At 37.3% G+C, this 24,577-nt stretch overlaps 1 protein-coding gene and 1 long non-coding RNA gene across 5 annotated transcripts in view; one reads left to right on the top strand and one right to left on the bottom strand.

The window, feature by feature from the left end:
- The window catches only part of LOC138707505 (acidic proline-rich protein HP43A-like), a 308,063-nt gene that overhangs the window by 148,568 nt on the left and 134,918 nt on the right, over positions 1 to 24,577 (top strand). The gene's annotated exons all lie outside the window — the stretch shown is intronic.
- LOC138707502 (uncharacterized) lies at positions 10,636 to 13,427 on the bottom strand. The gene is made up of 2 exons (XR_011334244.1): positions 13,295 to 13,427; positions 10,636 to 10,927 (listed from the first exon to the last, which is right to left on the bottom strand). It is a non-coding gene; the product is annotated as an uncharacterized lncRNA (long non-coding RNA).

Raw genomic sequence — 24,577 nt, 5'->3', positions numbered from 1 at the left:
ATATTAATTCTATCAGGATGTTTGACCCGATCAGAGACCGGGAAATCTCAATTAGCCTTTGCCCCGCGCATCCTGGACTAGCTTCTACGAATCATCAGAAAATCTTAGATTGTGATTGGGCCAATTTTTCCGAAAATGTTTCCACACTTTTGCCCTCGTAGCTCAGCGGACGAACGTCGGAATTTAGATGTCAACGTCTCAGGTTCAATTCCTCGTTACTCCTTTTCATTTTACTGTGGTTCAAGATAGTATAATGTAATAATACGAAAAGAAAAACTAATACCAGCATTATGCAACTGGATTTTTCCAAACCTAATATTAAATTTATTTATATCGATAAAGAACGATTACAATATAAATAACTTGAATATTATTTATACAGTATCACTAAAGAACGATAACAGAATATAAATGATAAATATCGGTTTGTTTAATTAATATGAGATATTATATAATACGTATTTCATTATCTAAATAAAATAACCTATTTAGAAAGAAAGATGGTTATTTTTGTTATAATAATTAGCCTACTTACATAAAATACAGATTATTTATATTGCGAAACAACAATAACAATATAAATAACTTGAATATTTTTTTAATAATAGTAATGAAGGAAAACAGAATATAAATGATAACTTGAATATTATTTATATCGCTAAAGAACGATAACAATATAAAAAACGTGAATACTATTCATATCGGAATTTCACACATTTATTACCGATGTATTTAAGAAATTGTCGAAGAATAGTAATTAGTAACAGTGTCCTATTTATTCTTCTTGGAGCCAAATTTGTAACTTTTAAAAGTGTGGTTACTATGTTGAAGTGTGTGTGTTGTAACGGATGCTTGATTTGTTATGTATGTGAGTCAGTTATGGGACGCTTGACGTCGCAATGTCGTAATTACAGTTTGATTGTGTTTTTGTGTGACTATTGTGTGTAAATATGATGTATGGTACGGAAAGCTGCACGTTTGTGTTGTAGAAGTGTTACGTATGTGTGTTAATGTTTTTGTATGTTTCAAATTGATAAGTGATATTTGTGTTGCAATCGCATTGCCTAATTCACGGATTGTTTGGTTTGTTTACATCGCGTAAGCTAATTTAATTTTCTTTTCCAATTCTCTTTATGCTTATGTTTTTTGTGTATAAAACTATAGCCCTAACATACATATGTAAAATAGGGCTAACCCCCATTGGAGATACAATAATAATTATTATTATTCATATCGTTATAAAACGATAACAGAATACAAATGATGACTTGAATTTTATTCATATCTCTAAAGAACGATAACAAAATATAAATAACGTGATATCCATAAAGAACGATAACTGAATATAAATGATAATTTGAATATCATTTACATCGCTAAAGAAGGATTAAAAAATGAATACTTGAAGAAGGCCCGAACCCACAAACTTTGAATCATTAAACAAGCACTCTACCGCTGGTCTACGAGGAACAGATATGAAACACATTCATAGTTTCGGAACTGCTTGTACAAGCACATGCATCGTGTAACATCGTCGTGACCCGAAGTGGACTTTGAAAATATTCGCTGTTCACGAGTGCGGCCACTTTTTTTTGACAACTGTACATGTGTAAGCAGTTAATTGGTACATACAGAAGTACGTCCATTTTGCACAAAAACACAATAACCAAAAAAACTATATATAACAACCCTGCAGCCTATTATTTTTAGTTCACCACGTGTAACAATACGACAAACTCACTAGCCGTGTGCATAAAGTACAAGAGGTGATGAGGTGATAAGAAGATATTGAATTCTTACCTTCTAGAACGGCGCCATTCACTAGTACCAGCGACATGTTCGGGCCTGTAAGAAGATGTGTTCAATCTAATATCAGTCATTCTCTGAAGTTAACATTTACGTCCTACACTATACTGACTGGCACCAATACCTGCAACATGGCATAAAAATTTAATAACGACATGTAACTGTCCACTTGGCCAAGATTTAGAACTTTGATATTTTGTTTGACTGGGAAGTCTGTCTGATACATTTTGATGGAGAATAATGCATTACAGGGTGTTTTATAACACTAATTTCCGTTGCTTGATCCCTCCATTGGTCTGAGAACTGTTTAAACGGAAGTTTTGCAGTAACGTTTATGTTCTGTTCCTGTACATTTCAACCTCGTGATGTCTCCCCATGACAACCACAAACACTCAAACATATACAAGGAGTTAACACAGTGAGAGGACTCTCCAAATAATCTCTAAAGAAGACCTGCCACAGGTCCAGAAATAAACACTATCGGATTATACGAGATATCATGACTTCGGCAATGTAGCAATGGAACAAGTATTGGTAACTGACAAGTTACGATTTTATCACCAGGTGAGAGGGAAAGAGTATGGAGAACTGAGAAGAGAGATCTTCCCTATACTATTACGTCTAACCATATTCCAGTGTGGTTGTTATCAAAAGACCAACCGATCAGTTTTATTTTCTTACAAGAGTTAGAATTCAACAATTAATCGTAGTTAAACAATTACATAGTGAATCACAAAGATAACCACCAGTTTATTCTTATATTACTTAGGACTTTCGCAGTTAATCATGTCAACCACATAAATCATTTCATGATTCTGCACCGTACAATGCCTTTCCACACAAAGCACTTCACTAATCTCTTCCTTATTTCCTTAGTATTTCCATTTTGTACAAAACACACAATAACCAACAAAAACTATATGTAACAACCCTGCAGCGTATTATTTTTAAATCACCATGTGTAACAAAAGTACAAACTCACTAGCTCTGTGCATAAAGTACAAGAGGTGATAAGAAAAGATTGAATTCTTACCGTGGTGGGGAAGGCCACTGTTGTTGCACTGGTTGAGCGGCTAGGCTGTAAGAAGAAGACAGTGTTCAATATAAAGTCAGTCATTATTAAATCCGGCATTCTTGTTGAGACGACGTTTTTACTGTACAGCATTTGTGTAATGAAGATTTTGAGTAGCCATGTTAGTAGGACGACAGAATAAGGAGTATCAAGGTCAATATTGTGAAGTTCTGTACACAATCGACACTCTTTTGTACATGTGTAAGAAGTTAATTTTGTGCATACAAAAGTATTTCCATTTTGTACAGAACACACAACAACCAACAAAAACTATATGTAACAACCCTGCAGCGTATTATTTTTAACTCACCATGTGTAACAAAAGTACAAACTCACTAGCTCTGTGCATAAAGTACAAGAGGTGATAAGAAAAGATTGAATTCTTACCGTGGTGGGGAAGGCCACTGTTGTTGCCCTGGTTGAGCGGCTAGGCTGTAAGAAGAAGACAGTGTTCAATATAAAGTCAGTCATTATTAAATCCGGCATTCTTGTTGAGAAGACGTTTTTACTGTACAGCATTTGTGTAATGAAGATTTTGAGTAGCCATGTTAGTAGGACGACAGAATGAGTATCAAGGTCAATATTGTGAAGTTCTGTACACAATCGACACTCTTTTGTACATGTGTAAGAAGTTAATTGGTGCATACAAAAGTACTTCCATTTTTGTACAAAACACACAATAACCAACAAAAACTATATGTAACAATACTGCAGCGTATTATTTTTAACTCACCATGTGTAAGAAAAGGACAAACGCACTAGCACTGTGCATAAAGTACAAGAGGTGATAAGGAAAGATTGCTTACCGTGTTGGGAGGCCACTGTTGTTGCCCTGATTGTATGTCTAGGCTGTAAGAAGACAGTGTTCAATATAAAGTCAGTCATTCTCTCAAGTCAACACTAACGTTCTACACTGTACTGACTGGCACCAAGACGTGCAACATGGCATAAAAGTTTAATAATGACCTGTAACTGTCCACTTGGCCAAGATTTAGAACTTTGATATTTTGTTTGACTGGGAAGGCTGTCTGGTACTTTTGTTGGAGGATAGTGCATTACAGGGTGGTTTATAACACTAATTTCCTTTGCTTGATCCCTCCATTGGTCTGAGAACTGTTTATGACGGAAGTTTTGCAGCGACGTTTATTGTTCTGTTCCTGTACTTTTCCACCATGTGATGTCTCCCCATGACAACCACAAACACTCAAACATATTCAAAGAGTTAACACAGTGAGGTGACTCTCCAAATAATCTCTCAAGAAATGCCACAGGTCCAGAATTAAACAGTATTACGCATTTCATTCGCACCAGTTTCATTTCATGTAATTTCTCGAAATCAGTACAGGAATAAAGCAGAAAATTGCTTTCAAGTAAATACTGGAAGTATATTCCTTAATACTAAATCAATAACAAATGAATATAAATAGTAGTTTTAGCACAGAAAAAATATTTTACTGAAGTTGCAAAATTCATGACTTTAATAGAGCGGTCCAAATATGGGCTACCAATAATATTTTTTTTAACACTTACCTCAAATATTGGGAATTAACGTAAATAATAATTATAATGTTTCACATCATTTAAATGAGATTTAACAGTTATGAAACTGTAAGATTACATATGTATTGTGTAATCAATTCAAAAAATTTCAAACTGAGGAATAAAATATTGTTCATCATTGAAACAGCACAACTTATTTACAAAAGTCACACATGTACTCTTCTTTCTCTGCACCTGCACAGTCACTATGTGCCCACATGCAACACATAAATCACCTTATCCACAGTTCTCCGGCAGTGTCATCGGAAAACTTTCCTTCATAGAACATGCATGCTGTCTCTTCATCGTCCCCTGGTTTTGTTTCGCCTACAGGACAATCAAGATCACTCTCACCACTCTCGACAAGTTCCATAGGCATACCTACATTGGGCTCAGAATCAAAATTCTCTTGTTGGGATTTCCTTGCTTTTCCTTTTCCTTTCCCTTTGTTCTTCTTTCTTTTGAGACCCACTTGTGTCTTTCCTCCAGCTTCTACTTCATCAAGATTTAAACATCTCTTTGTAGACTGAAGTCTGGCAGTAGTTTTATGCAGTGATTCTGAAAGCCCAGGTTTGTATGGGGTTCCAGTTATAAGGCAAGAACCCGCACTCTTTGCCCCACGATTACTCGCCTTTTTTGATGCCACAGGAAGCGGTGATATATCAAAAGGGCTCACTAGAGTAGCCGTTGATGGTCCAGGAAGTTGACTGGGTGTCCCGGGCTGATCTGACTTATCAACAGGAGGCGAGATAGAAGCTAGCTGTTGAGACGAAGTCGATGGCTGCGGTACAGATTGTTGTAGAGATGCTGACATGTTGCCATCTTCACTGCACGTCTTCCCTGATTCCGCTACAGCTGCTAGGAAGTCTGCCTCAGAAAATATGTTTCTGTTTGGTGGACAGATTCCTGTCTCCTTGAAACCATTGACGGCAATTTCCCCAGTCTGAACCTTCAGATATGCCTTTCCAAAGAGTTCCATGATGTCGTAGGCTGTGACAGGTCTTTGGTTTTTACGCAGCCACAACCTTATTTCCTCGCTGTAATAATTCTTCAAAGGGCCCCATGAATGTTTTGTCAAGGGGCTGCATTTTATGGCTTGAGTGAGGCGGAAGGGATATTATTGTGATATGATTAGCTCGTGCCATATCAATGACATCCAAGTTTCGAACATGACTGTAATGGCCATCCAGTATAAGGAGTACTGGAGATTCTTCTTTTGGGGCAACTTTCTCAATGAAGTGGATGAGCCACTGTGTAAAAATATTACTTTGTACCCACCCAGATGGGTGGGCAAAACCAATGGCTCCCGGTGGACTTCCTCTCATGAGCTGATCTGACATGTTCTTCCTGGGGAAAATCACTGCTGGTGGTACAAATTGTCCACTGGCACTCGTGCAGACAATGACGGTGATTGTAGCACCCCTTTCCGCTGAAGTCAAAGCTCCTACTAGCCTCTTTCCTTTTCTTCCAATGACATACGTTATTTTGCTTTGGACTATTGTCAGGCCTGTTTCGTCCACGATGTATACCCGGTCCTCCGGATAATTATGTTTATTGTAGGCTTCTAACAGAAGATCAAAAAATCTTCCTACATTCTCCCTATTAAACCCTAATGCTCGGGCAAATGAGGTGCCGCATGGTTTCCGAAGAGAGAGAGCATTCTTATGGCGTTGCAAAAAAAGATCTACCCAAGATCTTCCTGCTTCACCTGATACGAAAGGGTGAGACAGATTGTTCTTTAACGCAATCTGAAAAGCCATTCTCCTCAGATCACCAAGAGTGCACCCAAAAAATCTTTCTTCCATAGCAAGTAGATAAGCTACCAGAACTTTCTCCAGTTCCTCTCCAAGAAAGGGCTTTCGTCCTAATTTTGTTCTCGCAGCATCGGCAGGATTGACTGATGTCTTTTTAGACAACGTTTGTAACGTTGTGCGAGGAACATGGACATATTTCGATGCTTTTAGAGTTCCCATCTTCCTCTCCCTCACTGCAACTATTGCTTTCTCCATGTCCTCAGCTTCCCATAATTTTCTAGTACCTTTTGGTACATATTTTGGCTTTGATCGTGGCATCCTGAAAATTCAAACCGATTTTAAGTCTTTCTGTCTATTAAAAAAATGTGGTCTGAACATGGGCAAAAAATGACAAAGACTTACTGGTGAAAATTCTAGTAGCAGCCGGAGCCACAAGCAACAATTTAACACATCCTACACAATTTCTCTTGTCTAGCGGGCTGGAATCGGCAACAACCCCTCTTTGTGACCTTCAGAGGAACCAATTCCCATATTCACTTCCAGAGTGCAGCATCATACAGTGCTAAAAGCCACCATAGCCCGTTTTTAGACCATAGCCCATTCTTGGACCTTCTCCTCTACAAGAGGTGATAAGAAAAGATTGAATTCTTACCATGGTGGGGAAGCCACTGTTGTTGCCCTGTTGAAGCGGCTAGGCTGTAAGAAGAAGAGTGTTCAATATAAAGTCAGTCATTATTAAATCCGGCATTCTTGTTGAGACGACGATTATACTGTACAGCATTTGTGTAATGAAGATTTTGAGTAGCCATGTTAGTAGGACAGCTCCTTGTGACCTTCAGAGAAACCAATTCCCATATTCACTTCCAGAGTGCAGCATAATACAGTGCCAAAAGCCACCCTAGCCTGTTTTTAGACCATAGCCCATTCTTGGACCTTCTCCTCTACAAGAGGTGATAAGAAAAGATTGAATTCTTACCATGGTGGGGAAGCCACTGTTGTTGCCCTGTTGAAGCGGCTAGGCTGTAAGAAGAAGTGTTCAATATAAAGTCAGTCATTATTAAATCCGGCATTCTTGTTGAGACGACGATTATACTGTACAGCATTTGTGTAATGAAGATTTTGAGTAGCCATGTTAGTAGGACAGCTCTTTGTGACCTTCAGAGAAACCAATTCCCATATTCACTTCCAGAGTGCAGCCTCATACAGTGCCAAAAGCCACCCTAGCCCGTTTTTAGACCATAGCCCATTCTTGGACCTTCTCCTCTACAAGAGGTGATAAGAAAAGATTGAATTCTTACCATGGTGGGGAAGCCACTGTTGTTGCCCTGTTGAAGCGGCTAGGCTGTAAGAAGAAGACAGTGTTCAATATAAAGTCAGTCATTATTAAATCCGGCATTCTTTTTGAGACGACGATTATACTTTACAGCATTTGTGTAATGAAGATTTTGAGTAGCCATGTTAGTAGGACAGAATAAGGAGTATCAAGTTCAATATTGTGAAGTTCTGTACTCATTCTACACTCTTTTGTACAGCTGTCAAAAGAAAAAGTGGTCGCTCTCCTGAAACAAAGTTCCCTTCGGGTATCTTCGCTACAATTCGGAGACAGGCGCTGTTACATGTTGGACCACGTTGCCTGATATCTGAAGTTATAATTAAAGTATACTATGTGGTATTCGACAGCGTAATTGTAGCGTTCAGGCCTCTTATTCATGAGGTCCTGCGTTCGACTACATCCTCGTGCTTTTTATGTTCTTTTTTGTTCTGTTTTTGAGAGAGAGAAACTGTACATAATGGCTCCTTTGTCTTTTACGATTATTTTAGTAATTAACATCAGGTTCAATGCTATATTATGCCATGACTTTATCATTATCATTATGATATTGTGGCTGCAAATGGAAAGAAAAAAGATTTTATTCTGAATAAAATATCTTTCGTGGCATAAACATAACAAATTTACTGGCGTCGGCCTTAAAACATTCAAACAATTAAGCGTTCAAAAAACAAAACAAAAAGCCACAATTCAATATTTAGTCTATCTTCCTCTTATCTCGATCATCTTGCAGTCGAGTGGGCATGGAATTGACTAGTCTTTGCAAATATCGACTGTTCTTAGACACGATATTCCAGGCATTCTGAACATACATACATAAATGTTCTGTCCGTGGGCAGGTCTTTCATTGCAAACCCAGCAATCTCCAATCTTTCCTATTTCCTGCCTTCCTCTTAGTCTCCGCATATGATCCACATATCCTAATGTCGTCTATTATTCTTTTCAACCAGAGACCCAACCAATTCCTTTTTCTCTTTCTAATCAGTTTCAGCATCATTCTTTCTTCACTCACTTTTTCAAACACAATTTTATTTCTTATTCTGTCTGTCCACTTCACACGCACCGTTCTTCTCCACATCCACATTTCAAATGCTTCAATTCGTTTCACTTCATTTCGTCGTAATGTCCATGTTCCTTCCCCATACAATGCCACACTCCACACAAAGTACTTCACTAGTCTCTTTCTTGGTTCTTTTTCCATAGACCCGCAGAAGATCCTTCTTCTGTTAAAAGCTTCCTTTGTTCATGTTTGCAGTCTTCTTGGGAAGGATAGGCCTAAATGCGGTAACATCCCGTTGCTTTCCGCACACCACTATCTCTTTCGCATCTTATTAAATTCCAGGGTCCCAAGCGTGGAGATGAGGAGAGTGGATTTGACTAATTGGGCCCTCCGGACTTCACCGAAAGTCACGGCAAGGGTTAAATATTAGTTCTATCAGGATGTTTGACCCGGTCGGAGACCGGGAAATCTCAATTAGCCTTTGCCCCCCGCATCCTGGACTAGCTTCTACGAACCATCAGAAAATCTTAGATTGTGATTGGGCCAATTTCTCCGAAAATGTTTCCACACTTTTGCCCTCGTAGCTCAGCGGACGAACGTCGGAATTTAGATGTCAACGTCTCATGTTCAATTCCTCGTTACTCCTTTTCATTTTATTGTGGTTGAAGATAGTATAATGTAATAATACAAAAAGAAAAACTAATACCAGTATTATGCAACTGGATTTTTCCAAACCTAATATTAAATTTGTTATTTATATCGCTAAAGAAAGATTACAATATAAATAACTTTAATATTAGGGTTGTATCCATTGTCTTGTGCTATATATTTTATTGTGTTTAATTCTTCAGTGTAGTTGTCATTGTTCATTGGTATATTAATTAATCTGTGTGTCATTGTACGGAAAGCTGCATGTTTATGTTGTATGGGATGATTTGATAAATACCTTTTTAACAATTTTAACACTTTTAACGTGTGACAGAGTAAATTTTATGTTTTTAACAAAGTGTTAACGAGAACTTTAATCAATGAAAATTTACATTTGTTCGTATCAAATTTTTTTCACATTTAAAAGACAAAACTAAAATTTTTTCAGTCATTTATTATCATAATACACTGCTCTCCTAAACTGACAGAGCATATTGGGAATTCGATCAATGGTTTTCTCAAAACATGCTATGAAATTTATCATATGAAACAATTTTTATCTCGAAAAGGAAGCAACTCGAGCAAAATTGTATTAAACATTTTTTGTTCGAAATATCTCAAAGAATAACCCCCTTAAATCAATGACATTGCTTAAGATTCACTCTGTATATTACTTTGATTAAATGTGAATTATTGTAACTTTAATTGATATTTTATAATGTTAAGTTTAAATATATTTAAATTATCGTTTTGTCATTAATACTTGAAAGTAAATATTATGATAGTTAATTGGAAAGTCAGTGGCATAAGTGAGGCAGTTCTTAACTTGTCAAAATAAAGACACGCTTTAAAATATTGGGACAAATTAGGATAGTAATGAGTGAATAAAATTCTATCTAATAGAATACAGGGGAGATGGAAATGTGCTATTTGAATTAAGGAGAAAAAGTTATCGAGAAAGCAACTGTTACATGGGAAAGGAGAAGAAATTGACGTTTTTATATTATTTTAGTCTTTAAAAAGCCGAGACTGACTGATCTCTACTATTATAGATCAAAAACATAACTGTAGATGTTCGATTATGGACAAGTTCAGTAACAAATAGGCACCGATAATTTGAAGTTTCCATGTTGGCAAGTGATAGGCAAATTTTGATTGTTAAACTTTGTAAAGAAGTTTAAATATATTCTGACAGAGTAGAAAAGTGACTTGGTTCACAATAGGGTTTGTTGTATATTTTTGTTTTAATTGTCAGAATCTGCTGTCAACAAGGAATGTTTTAGGTTAGTGTGAGTGCAGATCCTGTACTTTAAAAAGCAGCACTCCCACTATGCACGGCTCTGCATGGGGTTCAGTTGTATTTTCTTAAAGTGATTTACATATACTGTAAAATTCCCAATGGAAAAAAATTATGAAAGAACCATAAGAGAGTTTCATAATGTAGGCTATATTTCTTCAAGTAATAGGAAAGATTAATTTTAAACACATTCTTGGTATATATTCTACCCTTATAGGAAGAGGAAGTGGCGAAATTTAAACTGACCTAGTGTGGATTCAAGGTTATTAATGAAGACACCCTTGCAGAAGCGGAAAATGAAACAACTTTTTCCAACAGCAGCATCTCCGGCAAATACAATCTTGTAGGTTCTGTCTGGTGCACCAGTAGGTTCAAGTTCTCTGGATGTAACTGGACTCAGGGGTACTTCTATTGTGTTCCCTGGTGAGATAAGTCTTCTTCCAAAAATTGGGGTTTTAGTGCTGCAATCTAACTCGTCCACCTGTGAAAGAAGTAAAATTGTCATTAGAACACGTTTAAAAATTAAAACATGCCTATTATTTAGTTCTGTGAATATGTATAACCTAAACTTCATAAATACACAGTAATTTATTTACAGTTCTAATCGTCCACTTACTTGGCATTCACTTTTCTTTATTGCTTAAGCACTGTCAGTAGAGAGGTTTAATAAGTTTTGTAGTAAACATACAGAGACTTTAATGTGAAAGTTCTGAGGGAATGTTTGTAGCACGCCATCTGTCTGTTATTTTAAGTTATATTAATATTTTAGACCATATGTTGTTGCTTCACGTGAAATGCTATTCTCTTCTTTTTTTTTTTTTCTCCAGTAGAAACTTTAATATCCCACCTACTGAATCTTTTGTGCACAGCGTTTAACTTAAACATACTCTTTAAAGTATTTCATCTTCAAAACTTTTAGTTACTACTATTTTGCCATTGTCGTCATCATCAGTATCATCAAGATAATCAATTTCAGGAATTGAGCTCTTATCAGCACATTCTTTCTTCAAAGCTTCTCCATCTTATCCATAGTCTTTCACTAGGTTGGTAGTCCATTATTAGTGTGGGGATTCTTTTTGGTGCCCTTTTTTTAACATAATGAAACCAATATAGATTCCTTTATTTTATTTCTTTATACTGCCGCTTGATATTTAAGACTATTCTCATGTAAATATTTAATTTCTTATCTAACGTTGTATAACCTGCTACATTTCTTAAAAATCTACTTCTTCAGTGACGCCAGTTGCCTTTCATCCATTCTTCTGGTGGGCAAGGTTTCGTTACCGTACATTGGACAAAGTAATGGCATTGTTTCATATAATGTTGGTTATGTTGCTTTCCTTGAATTATGTCCTATTGTTCTCTTAATGGTCCCACACATGTATCAGAACAGATTCTAGGACTAAATTCATGAAGGAAGATATACTTTAGGCCTGTATAGTTATCTTTTAAATGACTGAGCTGCAATAGAAGCAAACAATCTTGAAAAAAATTAATGTGTGTTTAATTAATAATTACTCTATAAGACAGATTCTCAAGCTGTGCATTGCGATGCTCTGGTGTGTCGCCAGTCTCTGTTTGGGTCTATAAGGTAAAACTAAAGTAATTTATAATGTATAGTGAAACATAACATGCAAGTTTTCACTACCTGTAGATATTTATTTTATTCCAATTTTGTATTTTTACAAGCTGGTAAGATAGGCTAAGTGACTATTTTCTTTAAAAAAAACACCACCAAATTTAATTTGGGCATTTTTTTTTAATTTTGGGTACAAGAATGTCGCATGGAAAATCTGAAATGTGAAGGGTGGCGAAGTCTCAGAAAGTTTGAGAACTCCTGCTATAAGAGATACTGAACAGCCCCACCAATGTTCAGTGAGCAGATAGCTTCTCACGAAAAGACTACTGTTTAATCCATGGTAGATAAAGGTAAACGTGATGGGTGAAGAGTAGTGGGCAAATTTTATTTGAATAGATTGATTTGATTTTCCTTCCCTTTTCATTTATCCACTTCTCCCGCATAAAATTTCTTTGACTGCTAACATTGTCTGTATTTTGAAAGCTCGTTAAGTAAAGTGCTATAATCTATTGCATAATGGAACAGATGTAAACTGGAGGGCATTTTGTTGTAGTTAAACTCTGGCAATATGGAAATTAGTGCTGTTAAACTCGATGACCTGAAATTTGTTCGGCTATCCATTGCTAATGAATATTAATTTATGTTTGTCAGGTTGTAGATATGTTGCGTTATAATGCTACATTTAAAATTTTCACCTTAAAAATGGACCAGCGCAATGGCGTAGCTAGAAATTTAAGATGGGAGAGAGGTACAAGTTTTGGGAATATCATTTAGTAAATTTGTCCATAGCTTACAGTACATGAAACATATTTAAAACACAATAATTTTATTGTTTAACACTATGAAATTTAAAATTCATTAGACTCCCCAAATATTATAAAGCAAAATCCATTCTTCGTCATTGCAGAGTGAAGACTTCGACACTAAATACATTATTACTTAATCTGGTTATTGTGTTGACAACAGTAGCTTCATAATTTATTTGAAAATCATCGATCAATTTAAAACGCCTTGTCAGCAGAAATATAAAGAATTTGTTATTCGAAATATTGGTCACTGTCAGTAGAAACAGTGAAACAATATTTTTCTCTGTGCCACACTCGAAATACCAATGGTGGATTGTTTCTACGTGCTTTAAATCTCATATAATTTAAAAATATTTCTTGAAAAGTGGGGGAAGGCTTCAGTCCAGTGAGCCCCCACCCTGTCTACACATTGGACCAGCACATCAGTTTAATGTTGAAAAGTCAGTTTTAAAATAAAACAAACCTGCAGTTGCCTTGATTGATTATCTGTCTCCAGTGTTCCCATTTGACCTAAGTTCACCTGTATAAGTTCTTCTTGCAGAGACTTGTCGCTATCTACATCCATATTGTCACGCATTGTTGAACGTCCCGAGTCTGAAAGGAAAAATTAACATACCATTATCACAAAATGTGCTATTTTGAAGATGACTGTGATATGAAAATAATATTTTATTATTATTATTATTATTATTATTATTATTATTATTATTATTATTATTATTATTATTATTATTATTATTATTATTATTCAATTGGTTATTTGATGATGGTATATCAAGAGCTTGATTAGTTAACATCAATGCAATTGGGATAGCAGGATTGTATTTTAGCGAGTTGAGTCCAAGGATTACCTTACATTCCCCTTGCCACTGGGGAAAATCACCAGGTTAATCAGGTCAAGTAGGATTTGAACCTATGATTGAATGCAGCCTTAGAACAAGAGTTTGGCTCCACTATATCCATAACAGAACTAACTATAGCATCTGCATATGCTACAGTTCAACTGTACAGGTTGCAGGAGATCACTTGTCTGACCGGATTGAATTCTGGTGCTGACAGAAATTGGTCTTTGCAGACCTCTCGAAAACTGAGCGTGTGTGGGCTTATTCAGGCCATTCTTTCAGTTCGAGCGTGTTCCTACTTGAGTCAACATAGAGCGCAATAAGAACAGTGATCCCTTCTTAGAAGATTTTATCGAAATGTACAAAGCAAATCCGTCTTTATGGAAAGTAAAGTCGAAGGAATATTGTGATAAAAATAAAAAACACTATTGGCTTATGAAAAATTGGCTGAGAAGTTAAGGGAAAAAGATACTGAAGCTAACAAGAAAAGCGTAGTAAAAAAAATCAATTATTTTCCTTAATTACATTAGCACACACCACCACAGAAACTGCACTCAATAATATTTCGTCGAAATTCATTTTCCCAGACATGATCTGAACGGCAACTAAATCCGAACTCAGGAAATCGTATTTTTGGTCTGTACATGTGGTTGCTTCCATTTATCTACACAGGCTTGGACTGTTCAAGCCAACTGAACAGGCTGCCTGAGCATGTGTGGGGCCCTTAAGGCATCATGTCTTGGATTAGTGTTACGGGATGAACACTGATTCGAGCATTTATGGGAGAGAAAATTTCTCATGAATTGTCAATGTATGGGACCAGTGCCCACCCAACGTGATGAATTTGGGTAGCTACACTAGGTAGCAAAATCTAATTCCACGAGCCATCTTTAATGGCTGAAGGGATCATTGAGTTAAACCACACATTTACCCCTGTGCTAGTTGGATCATCGTTCACTTCTGTTGAGGCATGTGAATGTGAGGCCAGCAGTCAGCTGATATGTCTTGGCTCTGTATTGACTATCACCCACAGAATGTTTATTTTTTATATTTATTTTTTTACATCAAAGGAAGTAACACTTTCATGTGCTTATTCTTATGTTAAAGTACCTATTTGCAAAAACATATTATTTACAGATGATAGTAGGCTACTTAACTAATGCACATTTTATTTTACGTTCAGCTCTTAATGTTGAGCTGAACATGGATTATGAAAAATTGAAACAGAAAATAAGTTAGAAATTCTCAACTCTCTAAAGAATGGTTTATGTAACAAGATATGCATTAACTGCTGTTGAAATGTTCAAGATACTATTTTTTTAAGTATCTCTTTCTTTGTTACTTGACATTATTTTATATATCCGCTTTTATTTAATCTTGTTACCATTTTCATAATCACTTCTGCAAATTTCAAAAGAAATTCAATAATCTTAAGCTAAAGAAAAATAAGAAGCCACAAGAAAATATACTATTTTATTTCCATTTTAATCAACAACATGAGGCCACCAGCATATTCTTGGGTAGCAGCGAGACTTGTGATGTGAACCTGCACTGGAGATTGACTTGTTCAATTTCACGGCAAGGGTTAAATATTAATTCTATCATGATGTTTGACCCGATCAGAGACCGGCAAATCTCAATTAGCCTTTGCCCCGCGCATCCTGGACTAGCTTCTACGAATCATCAGAAAATCTTAGATTGTGATTGGGCCAATTTTTCCGAAAATGTTTCCACACTTTTGCCCTCGTAGCTCAGCGGACGAACGTCGGAATTTAGATGTCAACGTCTCAGGTTCAATTCCTCGTTACTCCTTTTCATTTTACTGTGGTTCAAGATAGTATAATGTAATAATACAAAAAGAAAAACTAATACCAGCATTATGCAACTGAATTTTTCCAAACCTAATATTAAATTTGTTATTTATATCTATAAAGAACGATTACAATATAAATAACTTTAATATTATTTATACAGTATCACTAAAGAACGATAACAGAATATAAATGATAAATATCGGTTTATTTAATTAATATATTGCGAAAGAACAATAACAATATAAATAACTTGAATATTATTTAAATCGCTAAAGAACGATAACAATATAAAAAACGTGAATATTATTCATATCGGAATTTCAGATTTATTACAGATGTATTTAAGAAATTGTAGAAGAATAGTAATTAGTATCTGTCCTATTTATTCTTCTTGGAGCCAAATTTGTAACTTTTAAAAGTGTGGTTACTATGTTGAAGTGTATGTGATGTAACGGATGCTTGATTTGTTCTGTATGCGAGTCAGTTATGGGATGCTTGATGTCGTCGCAATGTCGTAATTATAGTTTGATTGTGTTTGTGTGACTATTGTGTATTAATTTATGATGTATGGTACGGAAAGCTGCATATTTGTGTTATAGAAGTGTTACGTATGTGTTTTAAGGTTTTTGTATGTTTCAAATTGATACCCGATATTTGTTTTGCAATCGCAATGCCTAATTTACGGATTGTTTGTTTTGTTTAAATCGCGTAAGCTAATTTAATTTTCTTTTCCATTTCTCTTTATGCTTATGTTTTTGTGTATAAAACTATAGCCCTAACATACATATGTAAAATAGGGCTAACCCCCATTGGAGATACAATAATAATTATTATTCATATCGTTATAATACGATAACAGAATACAAATGATGACCTGAATTTTATTCATATCTCTAAAGAACGATAACAAAATATAAATAACGTGATATCCATAAAGAACGATAACTGGATATAAATGATAATTTGAATTTCATTTACATCGCTGAAGAACGATTAAAAAATAAAATGAAAACTTGAAGGCCCGAACCCACGACCTTTGAATCATTAAACAAGCACTCTACCGCTGGTCTACGAGGCGCAGATATGGAACACTTTCATAGTTCCGGAACTCCTTGTACAAGCACGTGCATCGTGTAACATTGCCGCGAGCCGAAGTGGACTTTGAAAATATTCGCTGTTCACGAGTGCGGCCACTTTTTTTTTTGACAGCTGTACATCAACGATTTCATTTCTTTTACGCCCACGTCCAATATAACATCAACTGAACCACCAACCACTAAGACATTCAAATTTGAAAATTGTACTTTCAATAATTGTTCCTTTTAAAATTATTCATGTTTATTTTTTATTTCATCATCCTTAATTAAAACGTTTCTTGTTTATATCATCATTCCTATTTATAACTTTTCAAACACTTGTTTATATTATTTAGGTTAATGTTATAGCTTCTGCTCTATGATATTTTGGATAGTTACGTATCAGAGATTGTTTAATACTAAGATTTATTGAAAATCATGTCAAGTGACGTTGATTACTGGGATCGGGATAATTGAAGTGGAATGCAAAGGTTTTAATAAAAATGAAACTGAATCAACAAAGTCTTCTTGACTAGTAACCGTCCACAGAGTTCAATGAAGATTCCATAGTTGGCACAAAAGATAACAAGAAAACAGCTAATCATAACACACTATTGCCATCTAGCGGAATACAATGGTACAATAATACATTTGAAGACAGTTGTATTTTCGTAAGTCAATTAATATTTTATTTTATTGGAGTACTTTGTTACTTCTAATCTTTATATACTTTCTTCTAATCGTGTAATAGTCAATTAAATCCCACTCGAGTTTTGATTTTCTCTGGATAAATCAAAACCTCTAGTGAGATTACTGTTGATAATCATAAGTTGTCACTAATTTTTAGGATATTCCGAATTCTGAATTCATTAAATCTAGTAGTTCTCTTAAAAGAAAACGACATTCATGTGTATAGTTAATTGCTGTATTTAAAGTATTTGATATCTATCAAATTTATAACAATGTCTTATTGAATTTCGTACTTAAAAACGGAAATATATTTCATTTATATTCACATAAATATAAAACCAAAAGATCAGACAACATATGCTTGACAGAGCCTAAATGTACCACAACTGTAGCATGTAATCAGAGTAGCAACTTCGGTCCAAGACTTTATAACATAACAGCTAAATTCCCAAACATTCAATTTGCTAGTGTATGTGTTATGCCCCAGGGCTAAAGAACGCCCTGTAGCATGATTTCCTTTTGGGTATTACATTTGAAACAGGAACAGAGTCAGCGGAATACACGGTCTTGGATGCTTAGCCAGCGGTATAGTCTTGTCGGGCGTATGGTAAAATCACTGCCTACAACGAAAGTATTCTTACGCTTCAGATCGTTTGCTGGCCCAATCCCATTGGTAACAATTTGCGTGTGGCGGTTACTGACTGATTCTCTCTAGTAAAACAAAATGGCGCACAATTTCGAAAACACCATTGTTAGATTACAAAGCGAAGTAGAGGCTTTGCGAACACAGCGGAGAACTAAAGATCTATCTCCAGCTACCGCGTTGAAAGAATGGACAGGCTTACCAGACAGCTTACCGGTTTATGAATGTTTCAACAATATTGACGCCGCTGCGCGATTAGGAAATTTAAGTGACGAAGATAAGAAATACATACTCACTTAAATTAGCAGGACCAGCATTCGACTTTTTGCAAAGTAGACCGGATCTTACTCAAGATGGCGCCAACTTCGCAGACATTAGAGCCGCGTTTGAGGGGAGATTTAGGGGGAAAATGCCTGATAATTTCTATTATGTAGAGCTACAAACAGCCACACAAAAGGAAAAGGAAAGTCCAGAAGCATTTGCGGATAGGGTTAAAGCTCTCAGCTTAAAAACCTTAAGAGACGAGGGACCCGTTAGAACGACGTATCCTCATAGAAGAGGCGGAACGTAGATTGTTTGCCGCATACGTAGCAGGGTTAAGAGGTGAAATAGGCAAATATGTTCGGTTAGGAAGGCCGAAGAATATGAAAGACGCTGTAGAGTTAGCAGTCACCGCGACGGACGAAGCGAGACAGGAAACAAGTCATCGCGATGTATTCGTAGTAACAGAACATAAATTCCGTCACAAATGTCAGCTCAACGGGCACATGACTGAAGATTCCCGTGAGGAAAAGTCACTTTCCGCCCCGCGTCACCAGCAGCGCAGAGACGCTGAGAGCAGCAGTCACTACCAACACACCAATAGAAATAGAGGTGCTGCATATGGATTTCGCAGGGATAATATAGTGTGTTATTCTTGCAGAAGAAGGGGTCATATAGTAAGAGTGTTTTCGTAATAGATATGATAGACCAAACCAGGGAAACGGGGATGCCTTGGCTCCAAACCCCGTAACGTCAAGGCAATGCATAAACCATCCGCTAGCACTCCCCACGTTACCGGTTCACGCGTGGCAGGACTCCTGGCCATAGCAAGGGTAAACGGGAAGGCAATTAAGTGGTTAGTAGATACAGGGGCAACCGTATCAATCGTCCGACCAGGACCAGCAAGGAATCCGATTAGTGATACCGATAAAAGGGCGATTAGTATTACTGGGAAGAGTCTTGAGGTAAAGGGAACCCAAGATCTCGAATTAGAATTTACAAATGCGGTAAGGATCCCGCATAGTTTATAGTGTCCAATAAATGCAGGCCCGGAAGTAGGTGGATTGCTAGGTTTAGATTTCCTACAGAAACATAGTTGTATCCTCGATTTAGGAAGCCAAAGGTTGAAGACGAAGGAAGGCTGGGTTATAAATTTGACAAACGAATCCACATGTCACGAAAAGATCGGCGTAATTGACGTTGGGACGACTGCCCAAAATATGTCAATGATTCGAGCGCAGCAGACCCAGAATTTGAGTCCGTCGCATCAAGTAGGACACAGTGAGAGGGAAAAGTCAAAATGTCTTAGGACAGACCCAAATCCTAACTCTAAATCCCGAGGCGTGATTGTTCGAAATAGCAAGGAAGCTATTATACCGCCAAGAAGCGAAGTAGTGCTCTTAGGACGAGTCAATGGAAATACCATTGGGTAGGGGTAGGTTCCTATAAGAGAAATACGAAGCCGTTTGAAGACAAAATTCCGATTATTCTCGAGCCGGCGAGCTTCGGAATAAATGGTGTATTTGTTGCTAGAACCCTTAATGAAATCGAGCCAAGTGAGAGTCAGTTAGTCCCTGTGAAAGTCATAAATTGTACGGGAGAAGAAATAAGAGTACATAAGAGACGAATATTAGGAGAAATTGAGTACCCAATTAGTGATGCCTCACCATAAGAGCAGACGAAAAGTCCCCATCGTGATGTAAGTGCAGTAAGCGAAAACTCAGAGAATATTGTAGAATCTATCAGCTTAGACCATTTGAGCGAAACGGATCAAGTAATAATAAGAGAAGTTCTTCACGAATACAGAGATGTTTTCCAGAATCCTACACAAAATGAATTAGGGTGCACCAGTAAGGTAAAACACAGGATTAATGTAGGAGATGCCCTACCGATCAAGAAAACTCTATAGGTTGCCGCACAAGCACAAAGAGGTAGTCAAGGACATGTTACAGGATATGCTAGATAAGAACATAATCAGACCGTCTGCCAGCCCGTGGAGCGCACCCATAGTGCTAGTCCCAAAGAAATCACCTGATGGAAGCGAGCAAATGCAATTCTGTACTGATTTTAGAGATTTAAATTCTGTTACCCATGGCGATTCATATCCACTCCCTAATATCGTAGAAACACTTGAATGTTTATCTGGTACTAAATACTTCAGCAAAATTGATTTATTCAGTGGCTTTTGGCAAGTCGAAATTGAGGAAAAAGATAAAGAGAAAACTGCTTTCGGTACATCCATGGGAACGTTTGAATACAATCGAATGGCGTTTGGTCTAGTAGGAGCCCCGAGTACGTTTCAAAGACTAATGGATGGAGTTTTAGCAGGCTTAAAAGGCGTATCAGCATTTGTTTATATTGATGACGTCATTGTCTACAGTTCAACAATAGAGGAACACGCACAGAGATTTAAAGAAATTTTGCAGCGTTTAAGAGACGCGAATCTGAAAGCACATCCCCTAAAATGTACTTTTGCAGTACCCGAAATCGAGTACTTAGGTCATGTAGTGGACTCTAGAGGCGTACGTCCCGACTCACAGAAAACTCAAGCAGTAAAAACATTTCCAGTTCCGAAAAACGCAAAACAAATACGATCATTCCTTGGTCTAGTAGGCTATTACCGTAGACATGTCGCTAACTTTGCTGAAATTGCTAAACCCTTGCAGATCTCACAAGAAAGGACGCTACATTTGTTTGGACCATAACACAGGAAAATGCATTTAGGACGTTAAAGGAAGCACTGTGTAGTGAACCGATCCTGAAATATCCAGATTTCAGTAAACCATTTATACTAGCGACAGACGCACCAGGAACTGCGCTAGGAGCCGTTTTATCTCAGAAGATAGGAGGAGAAGAGCATCCAATTGCATATGCCTCACGAGTACTACAGAAATCTGAAAGGAACTATTCTACCACAGAACGTGAGCTATTAGCTCTAGTATGGGCTACAAAGCACTTTAGGTGTTACCTATACGGTCACGAGTTCACCGCAGTGACCGATCATGCAGCTCTTCGTTGGTTAATGAGTCTCAAGGAGCAGAGTTCGAGACTGCTCCGATGGACGCTCAGATTGTCTGAATTTAATTTTCAGGTTCAGTACAAACCAGGAAAGAAACATCAGAACGCCGATGCTCTATCTAGAATTCATGAAGTACCCTTTGTTAAGGTCGACGAGATGGGACCTCAATCCGTTCGAAATCTGCAGATTGCCGAACCACAATACGCGCAATGGTTGAATGGCACAAATCAGTTTAAATTAGATGACAATGGTGTTTTGTTTCGAATCCAAAACGACCGTGAACCTTGTTTGGTAGTACCTAAACCAATGAGATCGACAATACTAATGACATATCATGATTCACCAATTGGTGCACACCAAGGTCAAAGGCGGACCTATGACTTAAGTCGACGTTTCTATTGGCCAGGTATGAGATCAGACGTGGAAAATTATGTTGCGAATTGCATGTCATATTGCGAAAGAAAAACAGGAAAACACCCTGTAGCCCCTCTTCAGGAGTTCGGTGAAGTGGTGAAACCCTTTGAATTAGTTAGCATGGACATCCTTGGTCCATTTCCAAAAACCACTTCCGGAAACGTCTATCTATTGACTTTCATGGATGCCTTCACGAAGTGGAGTGAAGCTATTCCGATACCCGACCAATCTGCAGAAACTGTAGCTAGGGAAATTGTCACGAAAATAATTGCTTGTCATGGAACCCCTAAACAAGTATTAACTGATCAAGGCAGAAATTTTGTGTCCACATTGTTCAAGGAAGTTTGCAAATTGCTACGCATAAAGAAAATAGACAAGTCCGTATCACCCCATGGCGAATGGACTAGTTGAACGTAGTCATCAAACGTTCACGGCCATGATGTCTCACTTTGTGCGTAAAGACCAAAGGGACTGGGATAAATGGGTAGCCATTGTACAAATGGCGTATAGAAGTACACCTCACTCAGTGGCCGGCTACTCGCCTTTCTTTCTCTTGTATGGCAGGGAAATGCCTCTGCCATTCCGAGTCGATATCAGTCCAAAATTTCCGAGAGAAAGTATAGAATCCGACCCTGTAGTTGGCCTAGCCAAGAAACTAGAGACGGCCTATAAAGTGGTTAGAGATCGACTAAAGCAGAGTAAGACAACGCAAGCGAGGCAGTACAAGAGACGAAATGTGACACTACAAACATTCGAAGTAGGAGACAAAGTATTCATACATAGCACGGTGTTGAAAAAAGGAGTAACAAAGAAACTAGCTAAACCGTGGACAGGCCCCGTTGAGATAGTAGAAAGACTAAATGAAGTCAATTGCCGCATTCGATACGGAGACGGTAGGACACAGGTAGTTCATGTGAATAGGTTAAAGTTGTGCCCTGGTAGAGTAGATGATCAGGATGACGAAAGTTACCCTACCGAAAGTAATACTGAAAGTATGTACACGCATTATTGGGAGAATTATGAAGGACCCCTGACAGCGGAATCGAACAGCGAACCCCAAGGTGAAGAGCTAGTTAGTGAAACGCCAGGAGCGGCGGCAGAAAACGCGTGGGCATCGGAAGATGAGATGCCACTGAGCGAGTTAAGACATAGTGTAGGGAGAGATGAAGACTTTGAGTCAGAGGACGAAATCCCTCTTGCGAGATTACGTGATCCTCCCCAGGCACAGAGTTCTACTGAACCAGACCACGAGTTCGACCCAAACTCAGTTAATGCTCCCAGTGTGAGTAATGAAACAGTCGAACAGAGAAACCAACCAACTTCACCTCGCTATGGATTGCGAAATAGAAACATTTATTAACCTATTTGATAGCAGATTGTGTGATTGTTGTCATAAGGAAGTGACCTAATGAAATATGGGGACGAGATTTACACTCTCCGTTCCCCACATGTAACGATGTTTTCAGCTTCTCAGCCGCACTGTCTAGCCAGAGGAAGCTGAGGAAGCCCGTGTCATCGGATCTGAGCGACCTTCGACGTGATATCGCTCATTCCAGGAAAAACTCTAAGTATATTGTATAATATTAAGTAGAGCATAAAGCTCGTCTGAAGATGCCAAAGCTGAAAATGGCACTTGTAAAATTTATTTGTATTTGTGTAATTTGAAATAACTGTATCATAAATAATTTTGTTGCTCGAGTTAACTGCTATGTAACATGTATATAGATTTTGAAACATTTTGAATAATGAGATAAGATGTCACTAAGCTTAGAATTAATTTGACACAGAGATATAATAGCATTTAATATAGTTTTGAAGGTTACTCTGCCTAACACAGATATGTAAATAGTCACATTCAAACGTATCTCAAGTGATGATTAAAAAGGAAAGCAAAATTGATGTGAAAATTGAAGTTAGAGATGTCGTAACTGAAAACTCCTTTGTGAGTGCGTAAACTTTATCTTAATTTAATCATTGTGGTACTTGAACTTGTGTACTGTATGTGCCCTAGGCTTCGAGAATTCAAGATATCCTTCGGTGGCGAAACGTGAACCGCAGTGTAAGCAACAGGAGCCACGACGGACAGGTGACGTCACGCGCCAGCTGGAACATTATCACTGCACAGCACGGAACTCAACTTCATGTGTCAGCAGAACAACTAGGAAGTGTTGTATGCACGAAAAGACTTCCAACAGAACACAGAGTTAGGACTTGAGTGTTTAAGAGAAACATTTAATTTGGGAATGGAGTACATTATAATGAAACATGTGTGCGTGTGTGTATGCAGTATGCGGTATGTGTGAGGAGAAAAGAGTGTATATCGGGGCCCCGAATGAACCAAGAATGAGTGATATATATATATATATATATATATATATATATATATATAATAACTTAATAGTAATTGATAATGTGAAATTTAACTGTAAAAGGGGAAAGTGTAGTACCCAAAATCTACTGTTGTACCAAGGGCTGAAAACTGTTACAGCCGACGCCATGCAACAAACCGAAACGAACCGAACCAACACAAAATTATAATTTATTTTATTTAATCTGACAGGATTAAGGCCATAAGGCCTTCTCTTCCATCCTACCAGATAGCACATATAAATACAATTATAGATTGACTCAAAATTTAACACGGATAATTCAAAACCAATTAGAATGCATAAACTAAGTTTTTTTTTAAGAGAGAGGACCGTATTAGTGATTCCGCTTTGCCTTGTAATTTAGTGATCACAAGATTCATAGTATAAATGGTGTGTCTTTGAAGGCCGATGGCGAGGAGTAAATATCCCGTAAGCCTGCCTGAGCAGAGAGAAAGACCCTGGCAAGAGATAACACTCTGTAAACTTTCTCTGTTGCTTGTGTGTGTGAATGTGTACAGAATCTAACCCACGATCACTAAGCCTTACGACAAGTTCCATGAAAAAGCACGTGCCATTGAGGCATCGTCTTTTTGAAAAGAAGGGGGCATTGTTATGCCC

This window comes from Periplaneta americana, chromosome 10, assembly GCF_040183065.1.
Source record: "Periplaneta americana isolate PAMFEO1 chromosome 10, P.americana_PAMFEO1_priV1, whole genome shotgun sequence".
In the NCBI taxonomy this organism is placed as follows: Eukaryota; Metazoa; Arthropoda; class Insecta; order Blattodea; family Blattidae; genus Periplaneta; species Periplaneta americana.
Note: the sequence above shows the minus strand (reverse complement) of the source record. Positions and strands in the feature narration are given on the sequence as shown.